This window comes from Durio zibethinus, chromosome 8 (assembly GCF_047325235.1).
Source record: "Durio zibethinus cultivar Kanyao isolate XHJ-2024 chromosome 8, ASM4732523v1, whole genome shotgun sequence".
NCBI classification, from domain to species: Eukaryota; Viridiplantae; Streptophyta; class Magnoliopsida; order Malvales; family Malvaceae; genus Durio; species Durio zibethinus.
In genome coordinates this window covers 28592499-28597878 of record NC_143169.1, presented here as the reverse complement: position 1 = coordinate 28597878, position 5380 = coordinate 28592499, and the positions used below count along the sequence as shown (strand labels likewise).

The following is a 5380-nucleotide window of genomic DNA, read 5'->3' as shown; positions in this document are numbered from 1 at the left end:
TCTTCTGCCGATGCTGATCAAGGCATGGCACGTGTCGACGGTGATCGAGGCAAGTGCCCGCACCAAGGGTCAACTTGTGTCGATGGTGGTCAAGGCATGTGCCCACACCAAGGCCCAGCATGTGGCAATGGTGGTCGAGGCAACCGCCCGCACTAACTCGAGGCATGTGCCTGCACCAAGGCCCAGCTTGTGCCGATGGTATTCACGGTAACCACCCGCACTAAGGCCCAGCATGTGCCGATGGTGTTCAAGGCAACTACCCACACCAGGGGCTATTTTCTACCGATGGTGATCAAGGTCACCACCCTCACCAAGGCCTAACATGTGCTGATGGTGTTTGAGGCAACCGCCTGCACCAGGGGCCATCTTGTACAGATGGTGATCGAGGCAACCACTTGCACTAGAAGCAATCTTCTACCGATGGTGATTGATGTAATCACCTATACCAGGGGCCATCTTTTAGCAATGATGGTCAAGGCATGTGCCCATACCAAGGCCCAGCACGTGTCGATGGTGGTCGAGGCAACCGCCCGCACTAGCTTGAAGCATGTGCCTGCACCAAGGCCCAACATATGCTAATGGTGTTTGAGGCAAATGCCCACACCAAGGTCCAGCATGTGCCATTGGAGTTCGAGGTAACCGCCCACACCAAGGGCCATCTTCTACCGATGGTGATCAAGGCAGCCGCCTGCACCAAGGCCTAGCATGTGCCGATGGTGTTTGAGGCAACTGCCCGCACTAGGGGCCATCTTTTATCGATGGTGATCGAGGTAACCGGCCACACCAGGGGCCATCTTCTATCGATGATGGTCGAGGTAAGTGCCCGTACCAAGGGCTAGCTTCTACCGATGCTGGTCCAGACAAGTGCCCATACTATTGGCCAGCTTGTGATGATGGTGGTCGAGGTATGTGCCCGCACCAAGGCCTAACACATGCCGATGGTGCTCAAGGCAACTGCCCACACCAAGGGCCATCTTCTATCGATGCTCATCGAGGCATGCATGTGTCAATGGTGGTTGAGGTAAGTGCCTGTACCAAGGGCCAACTTGTGTCGATGGCGGTCAAGGTAACTACCTGTACCAAAGGGTAACCTATGCTGATGATGGTCGATGCATGTGTCATCACCATGCACCATCATGTGTCGTTGATGGTTGAGGCCTTGCCAAAAGTTCAATTTTGAGCCACGATGCACATGCTAGGCTCAGGCATGTGCTGGTGCTGTATTTTTTTTGCCCAGGGCACCATTGTCAGAGCATTGCCAGAAAACCTAACCTGCTGCATTGGGGGTTCCGACGATTAGGGGGTGTGCGCACATGATGTACGATGGGTGTTGGTGCTTGGCCCTTATATTGGCCCCCTATCCCTCAACAAACCTTAAAAACTCACACCCCCTTAAAGAGCATATGAGATTTTTCATGTTTGCTGCCAGTAGCCATTCAAGTGTCTAAAATGGGGACACTTTTTTCAAATGGTCACAAAATCTTCTACACTTCGAGTTTGTAGCTGAATATTTTTGTGCATTCTGAAAAAAATACAAGGATCACGTCTACCAAATTTGGGGCCAAAAATCCTTCTAAAAAAATTTTAAAAAATCTCGAACAGTAAAAAATTTTGAAAATTATGAAAAATAGAAAATGAGTCATCTTGCCATGAAACTTCACATGAAGGCTTAGGGGACCATTGTATGAATTTACAAGCCATAAAAATGGCATTGACATGGTAGAAATATGAAGTTGTACCTAAACCAACCTACCACCCGATCGTGGCGCACATGGTGCACGGCCTAGGCTCAGGACACCCGCGCGTGGTGTGTAGGTGCTGGGGAGTGCTCATGTGAATTCACAGGCCATAAAAATGGTATTGGCATGATAGAAATATGAAGATGTGCCTAAACCCACCTACCACCCGATCGTGGCATGCATTGGTGCTCGACCTAGGCTCAGGACACCCGCGAGTGTTGCGCGGGCGTTGGGGAGGGCTCATATGAATTCATGTGCCACAAAAATGGCTTTGGCATACGAAGTTCATTCCCAGTCTAAGATTTGATCGGACTGAGGGTTGTGGCAGCAGGACCCGCAGCAAGATCAGCAGCACACAGTGGGGAACCCGATCGATCCTCAGTTGATTTCCAATCTAAGATCAGATTGGCCATCCGCTTGTTTTGTAGGTTGACTTAGGCATACGGAGTTCATTTCCAATCTAAGATCAGATCGGCAGCACGACCCGTAATAGGATCGACAGTACGTAAAAGGGGATCAGGTCGATCATCAACTTGCACATCTTGCTTCTCGGGCTGGCTCAGTGCCTGCACGCTCATTTCATAGGTTGACTTAGGCATACGAAGTTCATTCCCAATCTAAGCATACGGAGTTCATTCCCAGTCTAAGCTCAAACCAGACCAAGGGTTGTAGCAGCAGGACACGCAGCAGGATCGACAACATGCAGAGGGGGATCGGACCGATCCTCAGCTTGCACATCCTACCTCTCTGGCTGCCTTAATGCTCGCACGCTCGTTTTTTAGGTTGACTTAGGCATACGAAGTTCATTCTTAGTCTAAGCTCAGACCGAACCGAGGGTTGTGGCAGTAGGACCCGCAGCAAGATCGATAGCACGTAGAGGGGGACTGGGCTGATCCTTGGCTTGTGTATTCTACTTCTCTGGCCAGCTCAGTGCCCTCATGCTCATTTCGTGGGTTGACTTAGGCCTACGAAGTTCATTCCCAGTCTAAGCCTCAGTCGGACCGAGGGACCCCTAGAAGGATCCACAGCATATAGAGGGGGATCGGGTCGGTCTTCAGCTTACGCATCCTAGCTCTCTAGCCGGCTTAGTGCCCGTACACTCATTTTATGAGTTGACTTAGGCATACGGAGTTCATTCCCAGTCTAAGCCTCGACTAGACCAAGGGAACCGTAATAGGATTTGTGACACATCGAGGGGGATCGGGTCAATCCCTAGCTTGCGTATTTTGGCTCTCTGGCTGGCTTAGTGCCCACACACTCCTTTCATGGGTTGACTTAGGCATATGTAGTGCATTCCTAGTCTTAACCAACCAAGGGCCAGATGTTATCGACGGCATTTGCAGCAACCATCGAGGGGGACCTGCAGCAGGATCCTTGGCTCACGCATCCTGCCCTCGTGGTTGGTTTAATGCCTGCACGCTCGTTTTGTGGGTTGACTAGGGAGAGTGGAGTTCGTTCCTGATCGAGATCCAGGGATGGAGGGCCCCGGGTCATGCCCAGCCCCAGAGGGGGCGACGTGAAAAGAAGAAAGGTCGATGGGGGAAGGGGGAGGGACGAATCGAAGCGACAAAAGGTTAAATCTTAGTGGATCGTGGTAGCAACGCCACTCTGCTACGTACAATACCCTGTTGCATATTTAACTCATCTGTAAAGGATTTTACCCACTGCTCAGTGGGAATTGAGCTCCAAGGATGCCCACGCGGCTCGTCCATCGCGGGGGCTACACCTAGGACATGTGCACTTAGGGGCCATGGGCCTCTACTGCAGGTCGACAATCGAGCGGCAGTTGTGCGCATCACTTCTAGCTTGGATTTCAACTTAGAGGTGTTCAGTCATAATCCAACACACGGTAGCTTTACGCCACTGGCTTTTTAACCAAGCACGATGACCAATTATATGAATCAATGGTTCCTCTCGTACTAGGTTGAATTACAATCATGACGTCACCATTAGTAGGGTAAAACTAACCTGTCTCACGATGGTCTAAACCCAATTCATGTTTCCTATTGATGAGTGAATAATCCAACACTTGGTGAATTCTGCTTCACAATGATAGGAAGAGCCGACATCGAAAGATCAAAAAGCAACGTCGCTATGAACGCTTGGCTGCCACAAGCCAATTATCCCTATGGTAACTTTTTTGACACCTCTAGTTTCAAATCTCAAAGGTTTAAAAGATCGATAGGCCACACTTTCACAGTTCATATTCGTACTGGAAATCAGAATCAAACGAGCTTTTACCCTTTATTCCACACGAGATTTCTATTCTCATTGAGCTCATCTTAGGACACCTACATTATCTTTTAACAGATGTGCCACCCCAGCCAAACTCCCCACTTAACAATGTCTTCCACCTAGATCGATCGGCCGAGGCCGACCTTGGGTCCAAAAGAAGGGGTCGTGCCCTACCTCTGATTCATGAAATAAGTAAAATAACGTTAAAAGTAGTGGAATTTCAATTTCACCCGGGGGCTCCCACTTATCTTGCACCTCTTAAGTCATTTCACAAAGTCAGACTAGAGTCAAGCTCAACAGGGTTTATTTTTCCCATTGATTCTGCCAAGCCTGTTCCTTTGGCTGTGGCTTTGCTGGTTAGTAGATAGGGACAGTGGGAATCTCATTAATCCATTCATGCATGTCACTAATTAGATAACGAGGCATTTGGCTACCTTAAGAGAGTCATAGTTACTCCTGCCATTTACCCGTGCTTGGTTGAATTTTTTCACTTTGACATTCAAAGCACTGGGTAGAAATCACATTGCGTGAGCATCCGTAGGGACCATCGCAATGCTTTATTTTAATTAAACAATCAGATTCCCCTTGTCCGTACCAATTTTAAGTTGACTGTTTGTCACCCGAAGAAGGCCCCTGAGGGAGCTGTTCCCAGTCCTTCCCTCGATCAGCACGCGGTAACCCACTCTCATTGCGAGAGTAGCTTGAGAAGTGCACCAATAGTCGATGGGTTCAGGACTGGGACCCCCAAGGGAGTTGTTCCTAGTTCGTCCCTCGGTCAACATGTGGTGACCTGTTCTCACCACAGGAGCAGCTAGAGGAGTGCACTGACAGTCGATGGGTTTGAGACTGAGACCCCCATGCCCAGCCCTCAAAGCCAATCTTTTTCCCACGGTTACAGATGCATTTTGTTGACTTCCCAAGGGTGAATAGGTGCCGATGGTGGTCGAAGCATGTGCCCGCACCAAGGGCCAGCGTGTGGTGATGGTGTTCGATGCAATTGCCCACACCAAGGGCCATCTTCTGCCAATGCTAATCGAGGTAGATGCCTGCATCAATTCCAACTTGTGTGCATGCTAATTAAGGCATGCATGCATCAATAGTGGTTGAGGCATCTGCTCATACCAAGGCCCAGCACATGTTAATGGTGTTCGAGGTAACTGCCCAAACCAGGGGCCATCTTCTACCGATGGTGATCGAGGCATGGCACGTGCCGATGGTGATCGAGGCAAGTGCCTGCACCACGGGCTAGCTTATGCCGATGGTGGTTAAGGCATGTGCTCGCACCAAGCTACCGATGGTGGTTGAGGCAACCGCCCGCATCCGTTCAAGGCATGTGCTCATGTTACGCCCATGGGCGGGTGTGTCAGGCACATTAGGCACACCAACACATGAGCCAGTGGATGAGG

At 50.1% G+C, this 5380-nt stretch overlaps 1 pseudogene; it reads right to left on the bottom strand.

Annotated features, from left to right (window-relative positions):
* Positions 1-3294: 3294 nt before the first annotated feature.
* LOC149517842 (25S ribosomal RNA) lies at positions 3295-4894 on the bottom strand (annotated as a pseudogene).
* Positions 4895-5380: the final 486 nt, after the last annotated feature.